We start from the raw sequence: 16,338 nt of genomic DNA, 5'->3' as shown, positions 1-16,338 counted from the left end.
AACATTTTGATTGCCTTTCTCTGTTCCTCATATTGAGGTCCAATTTTCAGTTCAATCCCTTTGTTGACTCAGTGCATCACTCTCATGAAAATGAAAACTAACTTCAATCTCCTTTTGGAGACGAATAAAAGATTGAAGGTGAAGAAGCTGTGAGAAAGTGGGGTCAACGGGGTGGCAGGTGTTAAAGCGGTTCAATCCAAGAAGGACACATTAAGTAATTACGCTGAAACCCCTCCACAATAGTCTAGTGATACAAAAAACAAAATAAAAAATAACCCCTGCCCTTTATGAGCTTACCTTCTATGGATTAAGAAGTAGAGAGATTAATAAATGAAAAATAATTTGAAGACTGAAAGACCAAAACCACTGGGATGGGTTAGGGAGAAGGAGGAATAAGGGATAGATTCTGATAGAAGGTGGCACCTGAAATTAGCATTGAATGGAGCCAAGAATTCCAGAAGCAAAATTGAGGAGAGACTACATACCATGCCCATATGAAATCAATGAAGGGCGGAGCAAAATGTCAAGTTTAGTGCCCAGCCAGTAGTTGTTTGTTTGTTTTCCTTACTGAAATGCAGAATAAAGAGCAATGATGCGAAAAATGTTATATTAAGTTGATGGAGAATGGGAATCAATGACACAAGGAACTGAATTCAGAACCTGCTTGAGTGACCCAGTAGCTATATGACCATGGGAAGGTCATTTACCCAATCTGTGATTCAGTTTCCTCATTTACAAATTCATTCATTCACAAGAATTTAATAACTTATTCTATCCCAGGAATCATGTTGAATAATGGAAAAATAAAAAACATAGACAATCCCAGCCTCAAAGAGCCTTTGATACTTGTCATTCAACTAATTCAGGATTTTAAGAATTACATTTGGGGTAGCTAGGTGGCGCAGTGGTTAAAGCACCAGCACTGCATTCAGGAGGACCTGAATTCAGATACAGCCTCAGACAATTGAAACACTAGCTGTGTGACCCTGGGCAAGTCACTTAAGCCCAATTGCCTCACCCCCCACCCCAAAAAGAATTATATTTGTACCATGTTTATTTCTCCCTAAATATTTTTTCCTCAACAACAGACTGAGATAATTCATTAAATGTCTTGTTAAATTCCAGGTAAACTGTGTAGTTCCTGTGCTTTGCTAGTTTTATAAACCTAATAAGAAAGAAAATATGGTGACTATGACGTCACTTATTACTGATGAAGCCATGCTGATTATATATTCAGTATTTCCTTAATCATCATTAATCATTTCTTTAATAGGGAATTTTACTAATAATTAAAAACAAATACCTTAGCTTATTATTGTATAAAGTATAATATTTCTCTCTGTCTTTATCTCTTATGTCTCACTGTCTCTGAACTTGGACTGTTTGCCCATTTCTAGCTCTATTGAACCTTTCTGATTCTTCATGATCTTTCAATAACTCAACAATTGCAGCCCCCACTTCTTTCATTACTCAAACATATAATTAATCTCCAGTTGATGACTTTATCAAGGTCAGGCACCTAGGTACTTTCTTTTGTCTGTTGTCATTATTATTTGGTTGTTTGTTTCACTTTTGTACTTACCAGTATAATGATGTTCTATTTTTTTTAAATTTAATTTAATTTTTATAATGATAAAAATTTTTATTTAAAGTTTCAGTTTCAAATTCTAAACCTCCTTCCCTCCCTCCCCTCTCCCCTGATGCAGTAAGCAATTATATATAGGTTATACATGTGCAATTATGCAAAACATTATCATATCCATCATTTTGTATTAGAAACCTTGAGTAAAAGAAAAAAGTGAAAGTGAAAAGTAGCATGCTTCAGTCTGTGTTCAATCAATATCAAATCTTTCTTTGGAAGTGGATAGTATGCTTTATCATTAGTTCTTTGTGATTGGAATGGATGATTGTATTGTTTATACTAGTTAAATCATTCAAAGTCCTTCATCAAACAATATCGCTGTAATTGTAAAATGTTTTCTGGTAATGTTCACTTCATTATATCTCAGTTCATATGTCTTTCCAGGCCTTTCTAAAATTGTTCTGTTTCTCATTTCCTATAGCATAATAATATTCTATCACAACAACTTGCATAGCCATTCCCCAATTGATGGGCATTCCTTTGATTTCTGATTCTTAGCCGTCACAAAAAGAGTTACTAGAAATAATTTTTGTACAAATAGGTATTTTCCTCTTTTGCCCTGTCTTTGGGATATAAACCTAGCAGTGGTATTGCTGGATCAAATTGTATGCACAGTCATATAGCCCTTTGACATAATTCCAAATTGCTCTCCAGAATGTTTGGACATGTTCACACATTCACCAACAGTGGATTAGTGGCCCAGTTCTCCCATATTCCCTCCAACATTCAATAAATAATTATGCTTTTATGATAGAAAATACCTCTACCTCTACCAATGTGAACTGGACCCTTCTCTACAACTTAGAGTCATTGAGGGTAACTTAAAGCCTGTAAGGGCAAATGACTTGGTCAGGACCACACAGTTAACATGATTCAAAGGTCCCTGACTTTCCTGACTTGAAAACAAGTTCTATGTTCACATAAACTGTTTTAAAATCTGTTAAGGGAAGAAGACTAGAGATCTCTAGCAAATTTAAAGTGTTGTCTTTCTTCAGATTATCAGTTCAAAATTTCAAGTAGGAACACATGAGAGAAGTTTGGTGGGAACCAAATTCTAATGCTATATTTGTCTACTATATTTGACCATGGATACCCAAGAAAAGAGAAACAAATAGTAATCCAAGAAGACAATGGACTGTAGTCATGCTTTCTTTTTTTTTTTATTTAGCTTATTTTTAGACCAATGTGCATACTTTTTTTTAAGATCTTGTAGCAGAGAAAATGGCAGTAATGGGTTACTGCCCACTTTCTTGATCTACTAACATCAACCTTAAGCATGAATGTATCCCGATAGGAGCTGGGTAAGCCAAGGAAGCAGGCTATCTGTGGATTTAAATAAACTGCTATCGTTATTTTGAGTCATTCAAGATGGTTCATCTTCCTATGAGTATTTCCTATGCCTCGCATAGAGATTTATTTGGCTTGATGCTATACAAAGGGAATCTATCTGGAGCTGTATTCTGCAGAGAAAGTGGCAGTCAGTAGTTATCATTATTCTAGTTTATCCAGGGCTACAGAATTGATGTTATCAAGGTCCAGGGAATCAATCAATATTTCCAAACTGATTGCACCTGTGATGCAAACATACCCACATGCTGGGTTATCTGCCGCTTGTTTGAACACATGTAAATGAGACATTCTCCTTCCCCCAGGACAGCAGCCGCACCAGAGAGTTCCTGGGCACCTGAAAACAGACCACTGGTGCTCTGGATAGGCAAAATGTTCTGATTCCAAGTAGCAAATGTTAGGTTTGGCATAGTAATGTATCTCTTAGTGGTGATTTTATATCTTTGGTCCTAATTCAATTTATGTTGCTCCCTGAGAGTTTATTTGACTTGTTTGGTACCCCAAGGTGATGAGTATTATGTAAATCAACTCAGAGAGTATCCATCAAGGTGAAGATCACAGGAATTGTATGCTAGGTTGTCCCTAATGTAACTGTAATGAGACAATACAGATTCTGGGCCTATCCCCACTAAAGAAAGTTTGAAGGAATTGTATTCTTCATGCCTTTTTGAAGCTGTAGCAATGACAGTGAAAAGAGGAGATATTATCACTTTGGGAAAAATCCATGGAGAGTTGCTTGGTTATTGAGCATATTCTTTCAGTGATATAGGTGAGGAGTTTTTTCTTTCTCTATCTCTATAAATGGATCCCTGCACATATAATTCAAAATCTTTAACAGAATATTCTAAATATAATCAAATCCCTTTCACAGTTAAAGCTGGGGTGGCAGTAGGTGGTGATGGTTGTGAGGTATAAACTTTTACACTAAACAAGGAGGAGAGAAATTCATAAAATAAAAAATAATTTTTCCCTGAAACTAAAAACCCTTTGCACAAAATAAATGAAGCTAGGATAAGGGAAAGTAACAAACAACAAAAAGCCATGATATCAATATGTTTAATAATAGCCTGTATGTGTGTGTATATATATGCATATGTATATGCATGCATATATACACCTATGTATACCCACATATGTACATATCTGTATATCAACATATATAAGCAGATGGTTGTGTGGATATATTACACACACACAATCAATTTGGTCTATATAAACCAGGAAACTATTTCTCAGAGACTAAATGATCAAATTGTATGAATAAATAATTTCTCTAGAGAAGAAATTTCAAACTGTTCACAAACATAGAAAGACTGCCATAAGTCACCAATAATAAGGTAAATTTAAATCCATATGTCTCTGTGTTTCACTTTATTTTCACCAAATTACCAAAAATAATACAAATCTAGAAAAAGTCATATTAGAGAAGCTGTCAAAATACAGACAAAATGATATTATTGGTAGAAGGATGGCATGACCACTACCATTCACAATGAAATTTAGAATTAATATTAAAATGAAAACAAAAGTATCCATTGTAAGTAATGAAAATATTTATGGGTAGTCATAAATCTCAAGGAAACTAGTGACAAAAAGAAGGCTGTTATATGTACCAATTTATCAATAGAAATATTTTTTCAAGACAGCAATATAGTGGATACTAAGTAAATGTCTACCAGTTGGATACTGTCTACACCAAATCATGGTCTATGATTGCTCTAATATCTGAATCATTAAGAGAAACAAATTGAATATATAAGGTAAGTATAGAAAGATTGATCCTTGGTAAAGTGAGAAACCAGGAAAGCAGAGTACATAATAATTACAACAATAAAAATAGACATAGTAAAAGCAACAGAACTGAAAATTGATTAATTTGATGACCAAGGCTAGTATTAGGGAAATGTTGAGCAATACATGCTTTGCTCCACTCTTTGAAGCGGTGGGGGACAATAGGTTTGGAATTTTATACATACATTATACACATACACACCCATATATATGTATATATTTAGACCACATATACACACATATATATGAATATGAATATCACATGCATATATATATATACTATTACAAATGGTTGTTATGCTAATTGATATTATTCATATTTTTCCTTCTTTCATTTTTCCCTTAGGAGAGATATGAGGAAGAAGTTTGGTGATGAGAGCTATGAAAGAAATACTTCTTTTCAAATGACCTGACCTATACAGTCATCAGTCTACCGGAGTTTCCTAAGAAACCATTTCTCACACAAGACACACGGATATCATCTTCATCAACTTGTATGGCTTTTTCATACTTAAGTTGTCTCTAGGTGTCAGAGGAAGGACATGAACTCAGTCTTCCCTGATTTCAAGGACATTTCTCATATCCAGCATATCACACTTCCTTTAAGAAATTATTTTTCAAATGGTAGGGGGCAGGGATCACATGAGTGCGAGAGAGAGAGAAGGGAATTGAAGGGAAGGGAAGGGAAAGGGAGGGGAGGAAGGGAGAGAGTTTGGGTTTTTTTGTTTGTTTTTTTAGTTTCTGAAATTATGGACTCCATGAATGGAGGGCATTTATTTTTCTTAGTAAAGCAAATGACAAAAGATACACAGATCTTTGGGAATTCTTTTTTTTTTAAATTTTACTTTTCCAAGTTTTTTTCAATTACATGTAAAATTTCCTAAACATTTCTTTTAAAAAAATTTTAGTTCCAAATTCCCCTCCTTCCCTCCACTCCCCATCTTGAGGAAAGCAAGCAATTTGATAGAGATTGTACTTTTGAAGTAATCAAAACATCGACCATGTTTCAAAAGAAAATAGAAAGAAGAGAGCAATTGGGAACTATGCCCAAAGGGCTATAGAACTGTGCATACCCTTTGATCCAGCAATACCACAATTCTACTGCTAAGTTTATATCCCCAAGACATATAAAAAAGAGGCAAATACCTATACACACATATATATGCATATGTGTGTATATATAATGCATATATGTGTATACACAAACATATATATGCACTATATGTGTATACACACACACAACACACACACATATATATTTGCCTCTATTTGTAGTGGCTAAGAATTGGAAATCAAGGAATGCCCATCAATTGGGGAATGGCTAAACAAGTTGTGATACAGATTGTGATTGAATATTTTGTGCTATAAAGAAATGACAAGCAGAATGATTTCAGTAAGACTTGGAAAGACCTTTTATGATCTGGTGGATAGTGAAGTAGACAGAACCAAGAGAATATTATGCACAGAAACAATAATGTTTGATGAAGAACTGGGCAATACAACTATCTAGACAATCTCAAAGGAATAATGAGGTAACATATTATCCAACTACAAAGACAGAAGTGATATTAATTGAACACAGATTGAAGCATGCTCTTTTTCATTTTCTTTCATTTTTGAAAATGTATTCCAGTTTTCTTATACAAAGTGATTAATATGGAATGTTTTACATAATTGCACATGAATAACCTATGTATGATTGCTTACTGCATCAGAGAAGGGAGAAGGGAGGGAGGGAAGGAGGGATGAAATTTGGGAATTCAAAATTATAAATAAAAATGTAATATTATTAAAAACAAAAATAAAGAGCCTATTTTAAAAAGAAATATTCAGCATAGATCAAATTTTTATAATTTCAAAATAAATGAAATATATAGTTATTAATTTTCTAAAACAAAAAAAACTCAAGAAAAATAAATAAAATAAAATTAATCTATATTCAGACTCCATCAGTTCTTTTCTCTGTAGATAGATGGCATGTTTTCATGAGTCCTTAAAAACTGCCTTTGATCATAGTATTGCTGAGAATAGCTATAAGAATCCACAGTTCATCATCCTTGTAGTATTCCTTTCACTGTGATACAATATTCTTCTGGTTCTTCTCAGTTCACTTTGTAGAGTTCATGTAGGTCTTCCTGGGTTTTTCAGTTCTGCATGTAATTTCTTAAATCTCAATAGTACTCCATATATGTTATATACAGCAGCTTGTTCAACCATTCTCCAATTGATGGTCATTCCCACAATTTCCAATAATTTGCCACCAAAATGAGGCTGCTCTAAATAATTTTTTATACATATAGGTCCTTTTCATTTTCTTTTGATCTTTTTGGCATACAGTCTTAGTTGTATAACTAGTCAAAGGGTATGCAAAATTGTCCACACCTACTCCAAAATTAGGTATTTCATTTTCTGTTATACTACCCATTATGATACATGAAGTGGTACCTCAGACTTGCTTAAAATTACATTTCTTTAATCAATAGTCATTTAGAGAATTTTTTTTATATGACTATAGACAGCGCTGTTTTCTTCTTTTGCCTATTCATAGCCCCTTTGACCTTTGTCACCTGGGAATGTTTTCTATCATATATATTTTAATCAATTATCTATATATTTGAGAAATGAGGGTTTTATGAGAGAAACTTAGTATCCTTGCTTAACTGGGTGGTTTGTGCAAAAGCTTTTTAATTAATGTAATGTAATCAAAGTCATCTTTAAATCTTGTAATGATCTCTAGGGAAGCCTGGGAGGTACAGCGGACAGAGAGCATCAAGCATGGAGTCAAGAAGCCTCAACTTTGTGAACTCAAATCTGGCCTCAGACACTTACTAGATATTTGAGCCTATGCAAGTCATTTAACCATCTTCGCCTCAGTTTATTCAACTATCAAGTGAGCTGGAAAGGAAAGGACAAATCACTTTAATATCTTTGCAATGAAACGCAAAATAGGGTCATGAAGAGTCAGACATGACTGAATGAATGTATAATAACAAAAATAATCTCTTTATCTTATTTGGTCATAACTTCTTCCCTTATCCATATATCAGTTAACTAAAAATTTCCATGATCCCTAATTTGTTTATGGTGTCACACATATTGTTAAAATCACATACCCATTGTCACATCTTAGTATATGATATAAAGTATTGGTCTATATTAATTTCTGCCAAACAGGTTCTTCAGTTTTCCCCAGCATTTTTGGGATAAGTTGAGTTTTTACCTGAAAGCTTGAATCTTTGGGTTTCTCAAACTCTAGGTCACTATGGTCATAAATTACTATGTATTGAAATGAACTAATTGTATACTTGACCTGTAATTCTCATCCTTTACCAGATTGTTTTGATGATTACCTTTGTGATACAGTTTTAAAATATGGTATGGCTAGTGTGCTTTCCATCTTATATATATATTTTTTTTTCCATTATTTTTGATCTCTTGATATTCTTTGACCATTTTTTCTCGCAGATTAATTGTTATTATTTTATTTAGTTCTATAAAATATTTTTGTAGATTTTATTGGTATGTTACTGAAAAATAAATTAATTTAAATATAAATGTCATTTTTAATATAGTGACTTGACCTACCCACGAACAATTAATATTCTCCAATTGTCCAGATCTGAAAAATATTGTGTGAAAACTGCTTGTAATTGTATAACATATAATACTGGGTTTGCCATGGCAAGTAGACCTTTCAAGTGTTTTTATTCTCCAGAGTATTTTAAAGGAAAATTTCTCCTCTCTTTTATCCTGCTGAAATGTTGGCAATATATAGTAGTATTTATGATTTGTGCAGTTAGTTTTATTTCTGTAACTGTGTTGAAATAGTTTATTATTTCAACTAGATTTAATTGATTCTCTAAGATTTTTTAAATATACCATCATATCATTTGTAAACAGTGATACTTTTGTTTCCTCATTGCCTATTTTTATTCCTACTCTCTCTATTTCTTCTCTTATTGCTATAGCAGCATTTAGTACAATGTTGTCTAATGGTGAGAATGGGCATTCTTGCTTCACCATATTATTGGAAAGCTTCTAGCTTATCCTCATTATAGATAATGTTGCAGATGGTTTTGTATAGATACTACTTATAATTTTAAGAAAGGCTACATTAATTTCCATGTTTTATAGTGTTTTATATGATTCTTGTATATGTCAAAGGCTTTCCCTGCATCTATTTATATAATCATATATTTTTATTGCTATTGTTATTAATATGACTTAATTATACTGAGAATTTTCCTAATATTGAAACCTAATTAGATTACCTGGTATAAATCAGACCAGATCATAATGTATTATTTTTATAACATTTTTTATAATCTGCTTGCTGTTAAATATTTTTTTTGTATTTTGCATCAATATTCATTAAGGAAATTGGTTTATAGTGTTCTTTCTCTTTTTTGTTTCTCTTCCTTGTTTGGTATCAGCACAATATTTCTGTCATAAAAGGAATTTGGTGGTACTCTTTCTTTGGTTATTTTTCTACATAGTTTTATAAAGTATTGGAATTAATTTTTCTTTAAATGTTTGGTATAATTTGTTAGTGATTCCATTGGTCCTGAGATTTTCTGTTTGCTTTGTTTTGTTTTGGTTTTTCTTATTCAGCTTATTGGTGGTTTGTTTAATTTCTTTTTCTAAAAATAGATTTCTTTAAACATTCAATTATTGCCTTCTATTAATCTAGGCCTTTTATATTTTTGTAAATATTCATCAATTCTATTTTAGATTGCCAGATATAGCTGAATTATAATTCAGCAAAATATATCCTAATTGCTTTTAATTTCATGCTCAATGGTTGTAAAATTACCCTATTCATTTTTTTTCTTTTTGAATAGACTTTTATTTTCCAAAATATATGTAAAAACAAAATTTTAAACATCATTTTAAAAAAACTTTGTGTTCCAACTTCTCTTCCCCCCTCCATTTGCACCCTCCACCCACAAGAAACTCAAGCAATTCAAAAGAGTTATACATGAGAGTCATGGAAAAATTCCCATATTAGCTAGTTGGGAGAGAATACAGTAAAAAAAATCCAAAATTTCAGATTAAGAAATTGTCAGAAGAAAAGAAAAAAAATAAATGAGTTTCCATCTGTTTCTCTGCAGATGGGCTGCATCTTCATAAGTCCTTCAAGGTTATATCGGATCATTGCCTTACTGAAAATAACCACGTTTCCCAGCAGATCATCCCCCACTATTGCTGTTATTTTGTATACAGTACATTCACTCTGCTTCAGTTCATGTAGGTCTTCCAGGTTTTCTGATAGTATCCTGTTCATCATAGCCTGTATATAGTACCTTAAGCTTGCCAGAGAATTTCTTCATAAAAGCCCAGCAAGTAGGTACCATACATTTTGCCATTATAATCAATCATCAAAACTATTTCCCTCCATCCCACTCCCTTCCCATGACATTTGCTCTCTCTTCTTTTTTACCTATTCCTCCTCAGAAGTGTTTTACTTCTGACGATCCTCTCCCTCTGCACTCCTTTTTTCATCCTTCCTTATCTTCTTCCCCTCCTATTTTCCTGCAGGGTTAAATAGATTTCTCTTCCCAATTGGGTATGAAAGCTATCCCCTCTATGAACCCACACCAATGAGATCAGGGTCCCTGTGCTAATTTTTGGTTCTAAATTGTTCTTCCTCCCTCCCTATAAGATCAAGCAATTCAATATGTCATACTGGTGCAGTAATGCAGAACATTTTCATCTTCCTTGAAAGTGCTTTGCTTTTTACTGCTCTCTCTCCCAATCTGCCCTTTCCTCCTTCCCCTCTTTCCCCCTCCCTTTTTCTCCCTCCCCCCTCCCCTCAGGGCAAAAATATATTACTATACCTACTTGAGTATGTATGTTAGTCCTTCTTTGAGCCAATTCTGATAATATTAAAGTTCACTCACTCCCCAACTCCTTCCCCCTCTTCTACTCTCCTCCATAAGCTTTTTTCTTGTTTCCTTCATGTGAACTACCTCTCCCCAGTTTCTTCCTCCTATACCTCAATCCTATTTTAATAATGTCATCATGGGTTAGTTAGGTGGCACAGTGGACAAAGCACCAGCCCTGGACCCAAGAGGCCCCAAGCCCAAATCCAGCCCCAGACATAAGATACCCCACACCATCTGCCCTACAAAGAACAAAACATAAATGCTTTACAGATATAATCCCTTCATATTCGGTTCAGCCCTGTCTTCTGTGAATTGCTTACTGAGATAGTTCTTATGATTTCAAAGTATTATCTTCCCATATAGGAATGTTAACGGTTTGATCTTTTAATATCCCTCATGAAGTCTTTTTCCTCTTTACCTTTTTATGCTTCTCCAGGGTCTTGTATCTGAAAGTCAGGGTCTTGTATTCTATTCAGTTCAGGTCTTTTCATCACAAATGCTTGAAAGACCTCTTTCTCATTGAAATCTCATTTTTGCCTCTGAAAGATTATAATCAGTTTTGCTGGGTTATGTGATTTTTGACTGAAGTCCCAGTTCCTTTGCCCTCTGAAATATCATATTCTATGTCTTTCAGTCCTTTAATGTAGAGGCTGCTAGATCTTGCCTTATCCTTATGGAGCTCCACAGTATTTGAATTCCTTTTTCTAGCTGTGGCTTGCAGTATTTTCTCCTTCACCTGGGAGTTCTGGAATTGGCTATAATATTCCTGGAGGTTTTCCTTTTGGGATCTCTTTCAGGAGTGTGATCGGCAGAATCTTTCAATTTCTATTTTAGCTCTGCTTCTTGAATATCAGGGCAATTTCCCTCACAAATCTCTTGGAGGATGGTGTCTACGCTTTTGTTTGGTCATGGTTTTCAGGTAGTCCAATGACTTTCAAATTATCTCTCCTACATTTATTTTCTAGGTCAGCTGTTTTTCCAAGGAGATATTTCAATTACCCTCTATTTTATCATTCAATTGGATTTGCTTTACTGTGTCTTGGTTTCTCATAAGATTTCCATTTGTTCAATCCTAATTCTTAGGCAGTTATTTTCATCAGACAGTTTTTTAATCTCCTTTTCCATTTGGCTTTTTAAACTATTGACTTTTTTCTCATGACTCTCCTGCATCACTCCCATATCACTTTCCATTCTTTCCTCCTTTTCTCTACATCTTCTTTCTATTTCTCCTACTTTCTCTTCAAAGTCCCTTTTGAGAGCTTCCATGGCCTGAGACCAGTTCATATTTTTCTTGGAAGCTTTGGTTGTTGGAGCTTTGACCCTGTTATTATCTTCTTCTTCTGAGGTTGTATTGTTGTCTACCTTACCCCCAAAGAAGTTTTCAATGGTCTTCTGCTTACTCATCCTGGCTTGCTATTTCTTGGCTTTTAACTCCTTCTTAAAGTGTGGCACTGCTCCAGGACCCACTGTTCAAACTACAGTGTGCCCCGGGCGATGGTTGGGCTTCTTCTCAGCCTGCCAGGCCTTGCTTCATTTGATTTTAAACTCTCCACTGGGGGCTGGGGAGGTTGTTTCTCAGCTCTGCTCCTGTGTCAGCTTCAGAGGGTGCCAGGGTTTGGGTTGAGGCGAGGCAGGTTTTAATCTCACCTGGTCCAGAGATAACCTCAGGCCTATCTACTAAGAAACTAACCAGCAAAGCTTTCTGTGGTGTGGTTCTCAGTTTCCGATGAGACTGCCCTCCCCGGCTCCCCTGCCCTACCTGGGCCTTCAGCCACTCAGAATTTCTTCCTGGTTGCCCACTGGGGATGGGCCAGTCAAATCCATCCCCCCAGTCCACTGGTTACCCCCAGGCCAGCCTTCAGCCCGACTGCGGGCCTCAGTTCACCGGAAGACACCTGTGCTGCAGCGTTTCAAGGCACTGGGGCAAATTCCTTGGCAGGTATCTGGTGTGTCGGCCGGACTACAGGGTTAGGCTTTATTCGTGGTCCAGCACGGCCCCCTGAAATCTATCTATAGCTGGAGAAAACTCTCAGCCAGTATTTTTGTGTGTTTTTCTGCCCGAGGGTTATTTTATTGCTTTTTTGGGGGCGATTGTATCAGGAGCCCTGTGCATTTAATGTCTTTCCTCTGCCATCTTGGCCCCGCCCCCTCCTGCCCTATTCATTTTGATCCTGTTAATTTCATTTTTCTTTATTTTCTAGTTTTCTTTTTTATTGCATGTTCAATTCATTGATGTTTTCTGTCTCTATTTTACTAATGTAAGCATTTAGAGTTAAATATTGTCTTCCAAGTATTTCGTTGAATGCATCCCATAAATTTTGGTATGTTATCTCATTGTTGCTATCTTTAATCTTATCTTTAATGAAATTATTTAATGCCCTTATGATTTGTTCTCTGACCCACTCACTCAGATTAGATTGTTTAATTTCAAAATAAATTTTTTCTGTATATCCACAGCACTTTATTGAATACAACTTTATTACCTTTTGGTTCTGCAAAGCATCCAAATAATATTTTTTTTGCTTTTCTACTTTTGTCTGTGATGTTTTTTGCGTCTGTTACCCAGTCAGTTTTTGTGTAGGTGCCATGGTGCATCTAACTTTTCTAACATTCTATTCATCTCTAAACCTTTTTGCATATTATATAGTTATATCTATCTACTTCTGATAAAAGAAAGTTGAGGTTTCTATTATAGTTTTACTATATATTCTCCTACAAAACATTTAACTTTTCTTTTAAGAAACTGGATGTTTGGGAAGCTAGGTGGTGCAGTGGATAAAGCACCAGCCCTGGATTCAGGAGGACCTGAGTTCAAATCAGCCCGCAAACACTTGACAATTACTAGTGGTGTGACCCTGGTTAAGTCACTTAACCCCTCATTTCCTGCATAAATAATAAATAAACAAATAAATATAACTAAATAAAATTAAAATCTGGATGTTTATGCAGTTGGTATGCATATTTTTATTAATATTACTCAATATTTGTCGTGTATGGTTCCTTTTGGCAAAATATAGTTTTCTTTCTGATTAATTTAATTAGGATTACTTCTTGCTTTTGCTTTGTATAAAGTATTCTGTTCCAGCTACCCCCCCTTTTTTTTTTTAACTTGAATGACTTTTACTTTTTAAAATTTATTTCTTTTACCTTTGCTTTTTTAATCGCCCTTTAAATAAACAGGTAATGAGTTTCTCAAAATTGGCAATGCCTATTTATCAAATGAAATAGCATAGAATGCTTCACAAGGCCTATGCTTAAAGTATCTCCCTCTTAGACCTGCCAGAATTTGAATCTCTTGGTACAGATATTCAGGTTACCTCAGGATGTTGTTATAGATAATGTACTTCTTCAAGAATTATACTCTGAAAATATCCTACCTTCCCCCTGCTTATTTTCCCCTTAAAAAGTGATTGACTCTTGTCCTAGCTCCTAGTTCCCAAGTGTTTAGGAGGTCACTGTGAGCACCTTATTTTTACCCTGTGTGTGTCTCTCTGCTTCAAGTGAGTTTCTTGTAAACAACATATTTTTGGATTCTGATTTATACTTCACTCTGTCTCTGGCTTCTGTTTTATCTGAGAGTTCATCTCCATTCATATTACATTTATGATTATTATGTATTTTCCTTGCATCTCATTTTTCCTCGTAATTTTTCCTTCCTTTCTCTCTTAGTTTTGCCTCTCCTAAAAAGTCAGTTTTGCTTATGACCACTGTCTCCCTTGATCTGTCATCCTTTTTTGTCAATGACCCCCCCCCCCCCCCTTTTGTTACACCCTCCCTTTCCTAATTTCCTATAGGGTAAGGTACATTTACAGAACTGAACGTATGTTATTTCTACTTTGTGATGACAATAATGGATTTAGCAGATACTCAAAGACCCACATGGAGATCTAATCTATACTGATTGAATCAAGTGAGAGTGATTGACTGCTGATTAAGCCTACTTCAAGTTACTTGGATTGTAATCACACCTGGCTATCCCTTAAGAAGGTATTGCTTCATAGATAACTAGACTGTGAACTCAACCTTGAGAAAACCTTCAAAGCCAATGGATTTGGATGACACCAAACCAATCACCTTGAAGCAGTGTGTAAGGACCGCCTCTGTTCCAGATCTATTAAAAAACTTCCACAAACAGCTTGCTAGTGTGTTCCTGATTAAAGCAGGCTCGTGGAGGAGGACTTTAGGAAGAACCCAACCAGGCTGGAACTCTAGGCTAGGTAGGACTTCTTTTTCTTAACTTTCTGAACTCCTTATGAATACCTCTATGCTTTAATAAATGTTTAATGCCCAAAGACTGGTGCTGAAGTTTCTAATTTAAGGTGACCACAATTTAGAGTTTAAACATCACAACTTTGAAACAATTCTAATAGGAATGACATTTAAGTGTTGCCTACTTTACCCCATTTCCACTGCCACTGTACAACCTCTTGTTTTTATGCTTATTTTATGTGAAATAATTATCTGCATTCTTCCATTCCCTTCCTCCTTCTCCCAGTGCTTCCCTCTTTTCACCCTTTATTTTATTTTTTAATTCTCCCATCACAGTTAACTACACCTATATCCTTTGTCTATGTATACTCCTCACTGTCCTAATAATGATAAAGTTCTTAAGGGTTACAAGTATCTTCTTCCTATATAGAATTGCAAAGAGTTTACCCTTATCAAATCCCTTAATTATTCTCTTTCATAATTATCCTTTTATGTTTCTATGAGCCTGGTATTTGAAAGTCCAAAATTTCTATTTTAGCTCTCATTTTTCTTCCATTCGGAATGCTTGAAAATCCTCTATTTCATTAAATATCCATTTAATGCTTCTATTCAGTATTTTTTTCTGGATACATTATTCTTTTTTTCTCCTAGTGGAAGAAATTCATGTTTATTAATTTTCATTTATGAATTTATTAAATTCATGTTTATTAAATTAATTTTCTGATATATTATTCTTGATTGTAATTCTAGATGTTTTGCCTTCCAGAATATCTTATTCTAAGCCTTCCACTCCTTTAACTTAGGAGCTGCTAAATATTCAATGAAACTGGACTATTTGAATGGTCTTCCTTCTGGTAGTCTCTCTCTCTCTCTCTCTCTCTCTCTCTCTCTCTCTCTCTCTCTCTTTCTCAATTGCACACACACACACACCACACCACACACACCCCATGGAGATTTGAAATTTGGCTATCATACTCCGGGAGTTTTTATTTGAAAAATATTCAGGAGGTGATTGATGGAGTCTTTTTCAATGTCTACTTTACCCTATAATTCAAGAAATATCAGGTGAGGATTTTGATAACTTCTTGAAATTGGTATTTTAAAAAAATCATGGCTTTCAGCTATCATTAATTCTTAGGTTTTCTCTCATAGATTTGATTCCAGGTCATTATTTCTTTCTATTTTCTTCCTTCATTTAATTTTGTTGTTTCTTGTTGTTTCATGGAGTCATTTGTTTTCACATTCAACCTTCCAATTTTAAAGAATTCTTTTCTTTAGTGGGGTTTTGTACTTCTTTTCCCCCATTTGGCCAATTCTACTTTTTAAATCTTTTGCTCAGAGAATTCTCTCTCTCTCTCTCTCTCCTCTCTCTCTCTCTCTCTCTCTCTCTCCCTCCCTCCCTCTTCCCTCTCTCTCTCTCCCTCCCTCCCTCCCTCCTCCCTCCTCCCTCTCTCTCTCTCTCTC

This window comes from Dromiciops gliroides, chromosome 1 (assembly GCF_019393635.1).
Source record: "Dromiciops gliroides isolate mDroGli1 chromosome 1, mDroGli1.pri, whole genome shotgun sequence".
NCBI classification, from domain to species: domain Eukaryota; kingdom Metazoa; phylum Chordata; class Mammalia; order Microbiotheria; family Microbiotheriidae; genus Dromiciops; species Dromiciops gliroides.
The sequence above is the reverse complement of the archived record's forward strand: the minus strand, read 5'-3'. Positions refer to the sequence as shown.